The sequence below is a fragment of the Dromaius novaehollandiae genome, chromosome 10 (assembly GCF_036370855.1).
Source record: "Dromaius novaehollandiae isolate bDroNov1 chromosome 10, bDroNov1.hap1, whole genome shotgun sequence".
NCBI lineage: Eukaryota > Metazoa > Chordata > Aves > Casuariiformes > Dromaiidae > Dromaius > Dromaius novaehollandiae.
In genome coordinates, this window is record NC_088107.1 from 17,862,344 (window position 1) to 17,875,776 (window position 13,433).

The 13,433-nt window shown below is 44.7% G+C and overlaps 1 protein-coding gene across 3 annotated transcripts in view; it reads right to left on the reverse strand.

The window, feature by feature from the left end:
* THSD4 (thrombospondin type 1 domain containing 4) overlaps positions 1-13,433 on the reverse strand; it is a 448,823-nt gene that overhangs the window by 399,306 nt on the left and 36,084 nt on the right. Inside the window, exon 1 of one of the 3 annotated variants that reach the window (XM_064517465.1) lies at positions 3,995-4,419. The exons of the other annotated variants lie outside the window; for them this stretch is intronic. The gene's annotated coding sequence lies outside the window, so the exon portion shown is untranslated. Of the gene's footprint in view, positions 1-3,994; positions 4,420-13,433 lie in introns of those variants that run through there. 3 annotated transcript variants of the gene reach the window in all.

Genomic DNA, 13,433 nt, shown 5'->3' on the forward strand with positions numbered 1-13,433 from the left:
AATAAACCTACAAGACACATGCTACATGATTTGGTTTTGTTCATGTGCAATAGATATTTTTACTCCAGATTTTTTTTTAAACACATAAAGCACTTGGCATGCAAATTATCTTCAGGAAAGTTAGCAATTGGCCAATATCCTGCGATTATCATACCTTGTTCAGAGATAAAGGAAAATGGAGAAAGACGCCAGTAAGATTTGATCAGCACCACACAGCAAGTCAGTGGCAGCGCTGAAAACAGAAGTCCGCATTCCAGCAACACTCACATACGTCACCTAACCAACAGATAAAGCTACTCTTCTCTCACAGGAACGATATTCAGATCATATCAACATTGGAATATTTCTAGTGCAAGGACAGCTCCTGCCGTAAGAAGTTCCACATTTACCAGTTGGTACTACCATTTAAAAAATATATAATGGATGTCTGCAAATGATGTTGACAAGTGCCAATAGTCCAACAGCGACCAAGATTACACTGACCCATCTCTAGGAATGCCATAACCCTGCAGGGAGAAGCTACCCAAATCACATGACATTGACAAGTCCCCATGAGAAAACTGGGTGGACAGGGCATTCCAGAAGGAGATAACTGAGTTGTTTTACAGAATTTATTTGTTATTGCCAACTAGCACAAACAGAAAACAAAACAAAAATCAGGAAACACTAAAGCATGCAGTCTCAGCTATACTCCCTTCATACAAAGTAAAATATGAGGCCAAACTCAGTGCCCATCAGAGCACTCCGGTAATCGGGTTTTTTTAATTTATATCTGCTAATCTCCCTAATTAATCTTTTAAATGAAGTACTAGACCATGCATTCTCCCGAAAAACCTAATGTACAAAAACAAAAATTTCTGGTGTTATGTACTATCCTGAACATGACAGAAGTTGCACAAATGCAAAACTCTTCATAACCCACTCTTATATAACCTACTACAGATTAACAATGCAATTGTTCATTGCATTGTTTGGAATTCATGTCTGTTGATTGAATATTTAAGCTACCTAAATTCATAGCTGAATTAGCTTTGTAATTATCAGATTCATGTTCCAAACTACACTTACATCCGGTTAGGCTGTTTTCTGAAGAGCAAAAAAACTAATAGTTAAATTATATATGTGCCTCGTTAAGAGAACTAGACTTTTCACAGAATATGTTCTCCAGCTAGGTAAGTGAGAGGAGAGCACTACAATCATGGAATGAGTTTCAAAATTAAAAGTTACAATATGCTTCACCTATCTACAGTGATAGAAGTGACACCATTAGGTCCAGGATACTGACTATACACCATAAATCTTCTGCTCAGACTTTTTTCCTGCTTGCAAAAAAATAACAATCTTTTTAAAAATTGAAGCCCATTATGATAATACAACACTAAGGGGTACACAGTTAGAATTGCTTATGCATGGTTGACTTTGGAGTTTCCTGAATTTTTAAGCGCTTAACCATCAAACCCTAATGTTCTCTAACAGAACAACTGAAAGCCCACAGGAGTCTCTACGCTGACTGCACTCAACTTGAATCATAAACTGTAATGGAATTTTAAAATAACAAACAAAAAAAAAAAACCAAAGAATCACTACTAAGTGTCTGACTGGCATTTTTTCACCAGAACTGCCTGTCTACCAATGGCCTGAATATCATACTACTGATGCCTGAGTATCATACAACTGATGTAACATCGCAGAGAACTGAGAACTACTATGCTGAAAAACAGTTTTCTGCTGTCATTGTCTGAATCTTCAAGAGGATCCAGTTTATTCAGATTTCTATTTATAGATATTCAAATTTTTATTTAGCTTTTGGGCTTAATTTAATGCATGTTTAACTAGCACAGTTATTCATTTTGCTCTATAGCAAGAGCAAGTGTTTTATACTCCAATCATAAAACTCATCCCTGCATACCAGCAACAAAATTAATTTTCTGCAATTAAATCTGCTGCAGCTCTGAATGAACCTGTTGTATGAAGTGTGAATGGACAGAAATCTTGCAGTGTGCAACACCTCCTACTCCAAATGCTTCTAAGAGTTAGGGTCATAAATCAGAAGTAGATCCTTTGATTCTAATGGAGCCGTGCCAGATTAGAGTCATCATAAATAAAACCAGGGATTAGTCCTGCTCCTAAATAAAACCTAACAAGCTATGTTCAGGACACAAGCATAGCAATATGTGTTTTCTACTCACAGTAACGCTGAAGGCCCATATATGATACCCCAAGTCAAAACAGCTCATCTTCCATTTCTAGCATTCCTAAATATCCTCATTTTACAGCACTTTCCTCCTTGAAAGGCAGTCTCTCCTCCTAGTCCACTTAATTCCATTGTCCCACTAGATTCCTTGGGAGAGAGGTGATGGAAAAGAAAGCATCAAGAATTACAGATGTCTAATGAATTTCAGCAGTCTCAGGTTTCATTTTAAATCCCTGGTGATACTGAATGAGTGGAAATCACATCAACCAGTAGATTACTACTAATCTCATGCCAGAAAGAAGTCCGGGTTGGCAAGCTGCAGCTTGATAGCTCAGGTTGTTAGAGTGCATTGGCAGTTCCACAAACAGCACAAGAGTCAGATAAATTTTGGCCATTTTCAGTTCCTGCTCTTGCCATAGAACACAAAAGGAAGACAGGAAAAACATGCAGAACAGAGTAACAGAATATTAAGAGCTTATTAAGAGACTATTTCATCCAAGGAATTACACTCGTGTATTGCACTACTGACGGCTAGTTACTTAAACACTATTTTTTGATTTTAAAAAATGTATATCACAATGATTCATCAACAGATGACTGCACAATGAATTACAAATATTTTTATTACTTTTGTTGCTTATTCACCCTTATCAATGCAACTACTTCAATCTGTCATCTCTGCTAACAGAAATCATTATGCCACTATGAAACCCATGTTGAGCTGAAGTCTTAAATGTAACTCTTAGTTTTGCTTATCCCTAGATCAAAAGATATGAAAGACTTTTAAAAAATACATAGAAAGGTGACAAGATTTGAAGAAGATATGAGGGAAAAAAAAACACTAAAAGTGAATGGAAATCTAAGAGTCCTTTAGCTGAAAAAGGGGACAGCTGAGGTAGGGATTATGTGGAACTTGCTGCTGCCAGGCTTCTTGAAACATTTATGTTTCTAGCTGAAAAAAAACACCTGAACAAATTCATGGAAAAGTCCATCAAGAGCTATTAAACCCAGATGAGAGGACACGCTGACAGCTGAAGAATCCTAAAGTTATAGCTGAAGAAGAAAAGGTATTTGCAGACGCCCCTCTCCTTGTGCTGCATTCAAACGCCCCGTAGCCTACACAACCGCACAGGAACAACAGCCCAAGCGTTCTGCACTTAAAGTGCAGGTAACACAGCCAGAACCAGGAGAGCCTGAAGGGAGCTACAAAGAGACACGCGCACTGCACGCTGCGCACGCTGCGTTCAGATACACGAAAAGATACCAGCGCGAGAGCACAGGTGACTCACTGCCTTCCCACGGACAGCCGCTCGCTTCCTTTAGCGCCTCGCGCAGGCCGGAGCCGCCGGCCCCGGCTCGGGCTACCTGCCGGTGCCGCTGCCCGCGGGTGCCGCCCGCGCGGGGAAGCCCCCCCAAACGGCTACTCGCACCACGCAAACCGAGGAGAAGCACCAGGCACAGGGGTCCCACGGGGGCGCACCGGAAAGCCCTCTCACGGCCGAGAGCGGCCGAAAGCTCCCCGCCTACAGGTCTGCGGGCAACCGCCTTCCCGGGCGCGGGCAGCCTCCCCGCGGGCCGGTCCCGGGGAAGGGGGGGCGGCCGTGCCCAGACCCCCGGGCAGCCCCGGCCCCCTCGGGGCGCCCCGCGGCGCTGCCGCTCCCCCCGCGACGCGGGCACGGCGCCCGGGCGCCCTCGGCCCGCTCCCCGCCACGGCGCCGAGCCCGCCCGCCCCACGGGCGACCTGCCGGCGCCCACCGCCACCTGGTGCGCGGCTGCCCGCTCCGCCGCTCCGCGCCTTACCTTGCCGTGCCGCGCCGGCGTCCCTCGCGGCGCCTCCCGTCCCGTCCCGTCCCGTCCCGTCCCGTCCCGCCCCGTCGCCTCACGGCGAAGCTCTCCGCGCCGCGGGCTGCCGAGGGCTGACGCCCGCGCCGCGCACGGGAGGCGGCGCCGCTCCGCCGGGAAGGCCGCTCCGCAGCAGCCGAGGCAGGCTCCCGGCGGCTCCCGGGCTGAGGGACAGCCTCTCCCGCCGCCGCCGCCTCTCCCCTCGCTCCCGGCCGCCTCCCGCGCCAACGGCAACCGCGGCGCACCGTCCGCGCCGGCAGCCAAGCGCCGCCCGCGCCTGCTGCCACCTGGCGGCCGCCTCGCTCGCCCGCCGGCACCGCGGAGCCGGTCGGGTGCGCCCGGGCGAGGCCGACCGCCGCCCCGCGCATCTGCGCCGCCCGCCGGCCTCGCCCCGTCCCTCCATGGGGCGGGCGGGCCGCCCGCGGCTGAGGCGGCGGCGCCGGGGGCCGCGGGAACCGCGCCTTCCACCGGCAGCGGCTGCGCGGACGTGCGCGGCGGCGGGCGGCTGATGGCGGGGGGCGGCGGCGGGAGCGGCCGTTGGGGCGACCGTTGGGCGCGCTGCCGCGCCCGTCGCCCTCAGCCCGCTGAGCGGGGGGAAGTTCTGCCTCCAGCAAAAACAGCTGGCAGGCGCTACGTGCTCTCTGCCCATGTTTGCCCAGAAGACTGAGATCTGAAACCAAGCCAGGAACACTGATAACACTGGCACCGTGGAAAGCAAGCCCCATACAAGGAGATACGAGGAGAGTCTTTTTTGAGAACTTTTGAGGCAGCATCTGAGGAAAAAAATTGGATTTGTCTCTCTTCTGCTTTCTATTAAGTGTACTGAACATATCCCTCAGGGTACTCGCATTTAACAGCGTGATTAATTGTCCAACATGAGCGCTGAACCTTAGAACCAGACAGGCAGTGGCCATAGTTCATTGCAACATTTAGTTTTATGCTTTATTTTTTTTTAAAAAAAAAAAGGTCTATTCTTATCCTGGAACAGACCCAGCCACTGCCAGGTGAACCCATCTGCTGTAGAACACAGCAAAATACGTCGTATTTTCTTGGCAACATTTTGGGCTCTGTTACACTTGACCCCAGCAGAACCAGTAACAGATGAAGTGCTGACTGTTACTCATTGCCATGGCCATACCAAAACACATCCACTCCATTCCCAAGGCCATATATAGCAACAAGCTCTAAGCAAAAGACATGCAAGAAAGAGAGAATTCACTAAGCAGGCTCTCCAGGCAAGTGCTACAACATAGCGTTCGCGAGCAGTGTCAGACACCTTGTAGCACCATAGCAATTTTGGCTGTAAAACGACAGCAGTAGAATAATGCCAAAGATTTGCAGGACTTTCTCACTGGCAAAGAAAGGCTGTATTATAATGCTAAGGGAAGGGTAGGGTTAATCAACTGTGCTACCACCAAGAGATCTAGCTCTCCCCAACAGTAAGTAAATGGGTTTGGAAACCACAGACTTGATCTAGAGTGTATTCTTCCAAGGCCTCCTGAATGACAGTGTGGTTGAGTAACACAGGTAAACATGCATCTGTGCTCAGGAAGCTAGGCTGAAGGCTGCTGTAGATGAGCTAGCAGGAAGCAAACACTACACTGCTTGGGCCACGGTCTAATGCAGTAATACATAAGTGACTAATTGCTGAGCCAGGTAGCACACAAAGGAAGCATTGTTACAACTTTTTTGAATAGCTCTGGCAGATAACAATACTTTAATTTGTATTGCAACTACATCATCTGCTCTGCCAATTATGTAGCTACTGTTTGTTTCTGGGAGGGAGACAACTTCAGTCAGATGGACTGCAGGCAAGAGTTTATTTGTAGGAGCAAAGATCTAAACACTTACGTATTAATTAAGCTATTCAGCCAACATGGTGGGATTGTTCTGCTTGAGGCAGATATTGGGGTATCATTACTTAATCTGTACCAGTGTGAGAATGAGCTATCTAAGTCTATCCACCTTTGGCAGAAGGAGCAATTGCTGCTCTGTCACTGGAAGCAGAACAGCATAGCCTCCACGCTGGAGGTCCCACAGGTCTGGTCTGCTGGGTGCTAATGACATTCAGAAGAAGAGCTGGGGCATGACATTCAAAGTCTCAGTACCTTAAAGTGGAGACCACAACAAGTCTTTGGAAAAAACAAAGAACACACACTTGTCACTGTTTTCCTTCCTCATCTCTTTTCGTCTTCCTTTACTCTTGTTTCCCTAATGTCTCTTTTGTTTTCTATTTGACTTTTGAAATCATTGCTCCCTCCCAAGAGCTAATGCAGAGTCCTGTCTCCCATCGCTCCATCTCCTCCTCCCTTTCCTGATGAACTATTCAGAAGAGCATTCATCATATTTTCCCAGCAATGTAAGAGGAAGTGTGTTGTCAAGCTGATGAGGGGGAGAGGACCAGACCTCCTGCACTCCTCATCTGCGCATCAGAGCAGCTGACAATCAGAACTTGTTATGAACAAGCGCAGAGCTGAGAGTCTCCCTTTCCCATTATACTGTAATGTTACCTCAAGTCTTGCATAGTCTCCCATAACAAATAAGGTTAGGTAAGGAAAAAAAAGTCTACTCTGGTTATGGCTGCCCTTTTCTTAGAGATGGACATGAAGGGCATTGTGGAATAGAACCATTCTTGACAGAGAGCAAAATACGAATGCTTGGAAGAAAACGGCCTTCACTAGGAGTTTAATGTAATCCCCCTGCAGTAATCCACAAAGGAAATGCTTGTTTCAAGCTTCCATCTATATTTGCTGTCACAAGATGAAGTAGAAAATAATGCATTTGGGGGAGGTATAGGAGAAACCAAAACCACCAAGCAAAGAAAGATCTGGGTGAGGACAGGAATCAGCCCACTTGATCATTTGTGATCCAGCCATGTATTGTCTCTTGGTGTATAGGCAGGGGTAACCACCAGCTCCACTTAAACAGCAAGTTTCAAAGATTCAGGTTTGAGATGCAGGGGATATTTTCACATCTAAAGCTGGAAGACTTCCTTGTCCATGAACCATTTTTTTGGCCAGCTGCCACTGTGAAAGAATAGGAATCTATTGCATTTGGTTTCATTAAAATTTTTTAGGTTACAGCAGTCTGGAAACAAGACATTTAGTGCTAGTTTGAAAATTCAGATTGAATTCCAGTGTAAAATGATAAGACTAGTGAATAGATACTAGAGTGGAAGAGAGGTCTGCCCTGCAGGACTGAACTGCTGCTCATTATTCATGAAGAAGAATCCTGCACTAAAAGTCAGAATGACTGCATGTAAAATTCCCTGTTGGCATAAAGAAGGAGAGACTCTGAGAAGGAAGATCAGATTGTGTTAGAGTTAGAAGCCGGAGTTTCCCTCCCTTTAATTGTTTCAGCCATTTATTATTTGTTTCAATACTTCTCTGTGAGCCACTAATTGTTGTAGTGGGATCTTTCTGCTTCATTTCCTTCTCTTTGTGAGAGCAGGCGTCAACACTGCAAAGAGGTAGAAATCTGCTGCCTAGTATAAGGAAGACAATGTCAGATTTGTGACAGGTCCAGCACAGGTCAGTGGCACAGTTAAAGTTTGGAAAGTGCCTATTATACAAGCTTTAGATTCTGAGATCTGTGGAAAAAGGAGAAAAAGAAACCCCAAAACCTGGAGACATCAACTAGCTTGCTGGCTTGGAAGTAAGGCAGTATAATTTTATACATTTTGTCTTTAGCCCTGGATAATTACTCTCTTTAAGCAGGAGTATGAGCAGGGTACGAGTATGAGTTAAGTAGGAAAGGGCACCTATGACACCTATGAAAAAGAATAGGAGCTAGCTCAGCTGCAGTTCAGCTATCCGGAACAGCAGTAGCATTTTGCAAATCACACTCAAACTATGTTCAGAAAAGTCTCTATTTTTTGTCCCCTATCTGTGCCTTACCCCAGTGCAGGCAGTTCAGTCCTCCCTGTCAGATCCTTGCCTGAGAACAGCAGAAAGAGAGAGAAGACAGAAAGTTTTTCAAGTAATATGTCACATTACAGAAACTGGAAAACATGCCTGTTCTACACTTCAAAGATACTTCACCTACAAGAGTGAGCTCCAGGCACAGCACTTCGCTGAGACTGGCAGCCACTCTGGGCTGTGGTACCACAGACTTACCCATAAGGAAAACTCCCCACCAGCACAGCAGGGCGAGTTAACTTTCTAACCAAACAAAAAGACTTTCCTTCCTCCTCAATACCAAGTATTTCCCTTTGGTCACACTGGAGGACATCTCTGTATTCCCTAGAGGCACCAGCTAGACAGACCATATCCCTCGCTACCTCTCTGCTACATATAAATACCTCAATACAGTTTTCTGTATATGGCTATACTCACTAGTCTTTCCCACTGCCTTTTGCTAATTACCATCTTTCATAACAATAACTTTCCTCAGACTTTCATTTACAGCCAGTAGCTTTCTCCCAAGAGCCAGTGACAACCAGAAGGGACACAAACAAAACATCCTGGTCTTTTTTTTTTTTACTGAATGGGAGGAGCCACGTCTTACTTGCATGAGTCTTATTTATACGATGCCTTAAGGCATGCTCTGGAAATGATAGTTTGGCTTTTCAATCAAAGGAGCAGTTCACAAAGAGGAACTGAGTAACACCATAATGGGGTTGGGCAGTGGAAGTTAACAGCTAGATTTTCACTTGCAAGTTAAAGCAACATGTGCTCCAGAAGGGTTAAGGGGACTGATTTAGTGGAGAATCAGCAAACTAAATAAGTAAGGATTGGAAACCATATTTCAAATATCAGCCATGGTGATGAGAATACATATAACAGAAAATCCATATCAAAGAGAAAATTGCTGCTTAGAGCTGCTTCCTAATAGGAAATAGGCATATATCTAAGGAAAAAAGGGAGCCAAAAAACCCAATGAATGAAAGTGCTTTCTGAAGAAGGCTGGTACAGGAAATAGGTGGAGACAGATTTTACAGCTGTAAGAGACTAAAAGCTCAGCTTGACAAGCAGAAAGATACATACATTTAGGTGAAGCAACAACATGCATTTAGAAAAAGATGAGAGTCGTTCAGCTGAGTGGCCTTTTCAATTTGCATTTCTTATCTTGACTATCTAATGCAAGAGAATAGACCTACAGCACACAGAGCATGTGCTGTTTTACATTTATGTTCCTTTGTTGTTTCGCAGCTGTATAATTTAAACTTTCTTTCATTATATCTGTAACTGCAACACATTCTAATATTTATAAATGGAGAGTGACTTGGCACAATTTTGGGTGCAGTCTGTCTGCCATCAGGCAGGCATTCTCCAAATAAGCCTGCCTGCCTCCAGAGCTAGGAGATCTGGATTGTTTGTTTAAAACCTAACTTCCTCTGAGAATAGCCATGCACAGCTGTAGGTCTATTGACAACTCTTAAATAACTAAAGGCTTCGGCCAAAATGTTGGAGCAGGGCTTAGAATTGGGGGGAGGGACGGGGGGTTGTCAACTTTTTCATGACCAACTTGATATCCTATAAGTGGGAGCAAAGGGTGCTTATGCTGTTCAGAAACACAGCAGCCAGGCGAGGCAGCAGAGTCCCCACAAGCCTGTGCTTAATACTGTCAAGGAGAAGAGATAAGAAGCCCAGGGCCTTCGAAATAATCATAGACTTAGCAGCTTTTACAGGTTAGAAACTGCAACTTTTGGATGCCCAGTTACCAACAATCTTTGTCTAAAATATTTTTTTCGCTCTGCATGCAAAGGCAGACTTAAACACCCTAGGATAAGATTCAAAAGAGCCTATATTCTAAATGGCAAGCAGATATGAGACAAAGAATAGGAACTGCCACATGAAAGAGCAGTTGTAAACTTCCAGCTCTCTCAAGATGCTCTTAAATCAGGGATTTATTGCTGGGGAAACACAAATAGCACAGCTCATAGTGCAAGCAGGTAGTACTGCTGGCCACAGTGGGCAGCATGTGGCCAGAAGCTAACCCTGAGAAGCTCTGCAGCCAGGGTGCCACCCGTGAGTGCCATGAGGGTGGTATGGGGAGAAGCCACCCGTGCATCTCCCTTGCTCTGTTCCTCCTCGCTCATCACCAGCTCCCACACTTTTGCGCTTCTCCCTGCGCTGGAGATCTGCAAGGAGCCCTCTAAGTAGTGTGAGAATAACAGGATGATACTGAGGAAATTGTTCTTCAGCATGAGTTTTGACCCTTCTGGGCAGTGAATATGAGACACATGGTCTGGACAAGTCCCTGGCACATTAGCCGCCTCTATGAAGTTATTTGCTGATTCAGAGGTGTGAAAACTCCTCTGAAATGCTGTGGAAGTAATGGCTCTGCTTGTGGTACTGAAACAGCAAGGGCTCCTCCTGGGCCGTTATGACTTCATAAATATTGACTTTGGATAAAGCTTCTGACAAAATTCTGTTTTTTCTTTTTCCTCCCAAGTGGGTTCTCAAAGCTAATTTGCTTAAGGCAACATACACGACACAAGAATAAGCCTTTTGAATAGTGATGCAATTGCTTGGTCATGAAATAAAAAAAGGCTGTATTTTGATTGATAGTTTGAGTTCATGCTGCTTGTTTGATTTACTCTGCATTCTTTGTCACCTCATTGCTATTCTTGCCAACACATGTCAGAGGGCTATTGATTATGGGCTGAAATACTGTTTTAAAATCTTTTTTGAATTTTACACTTTATCAATTTCCCTATTTTCTTTTCCATAGAAGCCATGCACTTTTACCCACAAATCTTTCTCTTCAATAAGCTTTCTAAGCTACAGCTAGCCACGTGCTGGCCTGATTCTTTTCTCTCTTGCAGCAGTATGAAAATTTAAGCAATATAATTTAACTCAGTGAAATGATTCCTACGCAGTTGATTAGAATTAGCTCTAAAGTATTTGACATAGTCATGATTACACTTGTCTTAGTGTACTAGTACGCAAGTTCTCAATCACAACAGCTGCCATCCCAACTGATGCCAACACGATTCTCCCAGTCTATGCACTGGAAAGCCCTGTTCCAGCGCAAAAGTGGCACAAGGTTACATGTGAACACAGGTACACTGAAGAACTGCTTCCCTGCTTTGGAAGGAAAATCAGACTCCTCTTCCCCTAGAAAAGCACTTCAGATACACTAAAAATGTGTTCATGTATTTTGTTGAATTGTGCCCAAATTTCCAATCTTTTACTCTCAGCAGAACAGGGCTAAACCAAGAGGAGGATGAGGGCAGACAATAACTACCTCTGAGCAGACATGAGATGAAATGTGAAGTAGGGCACTTAGCTATGCTCTCTCTTGACAAGGGCAAGAGTAGCCTGGTAGACCCAGCAATATTCTAGGAATGCAAGAGTCATGTACATTCACTTTGTACCTGTTATTTCTTCTCCTTGCACTTCAGTATGCACCACCACACCTATGCCAGAAGGCCCCTCCACTGAACTCACCAAGTGTGGGACAGAGGCTGCTTTCTGTTTCCAGACAGTTTTTTTCCTCAACATTACCTACTTTCAGGATTTACCGATTCCTGGAAAAACTCAAAATTATCTAAAAAAACAGTCACTGAAAAAAGCTTTAGTATCTATACTCAAGCACTCACTGAATGTCTAACCTGGAAAGCAATATCCAGAGATTCAGGCTCTGTGATATGGCTCTGGTCAGATATTTGAGTGCAACTTATTGGCAAGAGCACTCCTATTATCATTTCTTGTCATGCTGTCTGCTGGCAACCTGTTGCTAAATAGTTTAAGATTTGTATCAGCGATTCAATCAGGATATTAATTTGAAGCAGAAGAGAATTGTTTACAAAAAAATAAATAAAAGGCTTATGGATGAGGTAAGTGCTGAGCTATGGGCTTGCTTCCCTGTGCAGTGGACATGCCTAGATGCTTTACCCTTGATTCATGAAAACAGTTGGACCATAAGCAACCTGCATACCGATATGCAGGCAAGTCTAATGTCAAAACATTGGTTTGCCCCCAAAACATTTTCAGTCCACGAGGAATAGCATGAAACTAAACATTGTGGTTGCCCCCTCCCCTGTACCTCTTGAGCATTAATAGGTCTGCATCATCTTTTCCTGTCACTGGAGGGTGTTAGCACTGATACAGTCACGCTTTCCATCCTGCGTTGAGAATAAAAGAGCAATTGAACACTGTGTACTGACTGAATTATAAGGTTATTAAAGAGAGAAAATACAAGACAGTGGAAAATGGACCTATGTTCAATTTCACTTTTTGAAAAGAAGGTTGTTTAGGATGAGGCATATGCACACAGCAGTTTAGAGAGGGTATGTACAAGTCATCCTTTTACACAAATGTTCATTTCCAAGACTATCCAGCTGCTTTGTAACACACTTCTACACTGCAAAAAAGTCATGTTTACAGCCAAATCCTCATGCACATAATGTGAACAATATTTTACTCTGTCCTCTGTAGAAAGAGGGAGTCATTTTGGGCCAAGATACTGAGATGTTCCACGTAACTCATGAACAATTCCCTCATCTAATAAGCTCTTGGGTAAAGATTTTTAAGCTAAAGATTCCTATGTTTATAAGAATAGACTTATGAAAGTGTACTAGCAGAATAACTAGAATAATTCTTAACACACTTGCATGTATTTTCTACACTAGAGATTCAGGCCATAAATTTAGCAACTTATATTAAGGATACATAGCCTACCGACTACTGGAGCCACACTTTTTAATTGCCTAGCAGGGCACAGTTTAAGGGAGTCTGATTCACCATAAATGCCAAACACCTCTGCACAAAACACCTCCTCTTCTTTTTATTTCAGTTTGGGCTCTAAAGAAGTGTTAGGCCATAATGAGTTGTTAAAATCCTGCCTTTTCTTTTCTCTTTCTTTATCCCTATACAGAGGTGTAAAACAGGTCTCCAGTACAGTCATCTTCCCCTCTCCCTGCAGACACCTCACACAAACAACAGATGCTTCACAGCAGGAAGATTTGTCTCACGGAGACAACGGAGTGAGCGCGCATCGCTGCGCTGTGCTAGCGACGGCGGTCAGAGCAGCCCCCCAGCCTCGCTGCGGTGCTTTTCTCACGCCGTGCCGATCCCCATCTACGCCAGCCCCAGCTCTGCACAAGGACGTGCTGCCAACCCAGAGTCAGTCCCAAGCAGAGCTGGACTCCATGCAGCTGAGGGCCAAGCATCCATGGTGATCCCTGCATGCAAGCGCTTGTGCAACTGCTGCTTCGCTGCCTGGCTGCTCCCCGCTCTCTAAAGGCAGGCATGATCTGGCTTCTCAGAGAAGCTGCTGCTTCTAAAAACTTGAATCAAATCCCCTTTATCTGCTACCGAGAAATAAAGAAAGAACAAACTGGGGGAGGTACATTTAAATTATAACATGGGGATAATTTATTTTTTTCAATGGGACTTCATGTGTTGTCATTCTCTGTGCATAACTGTCAGCAGAATTCAGTTCACTTCAA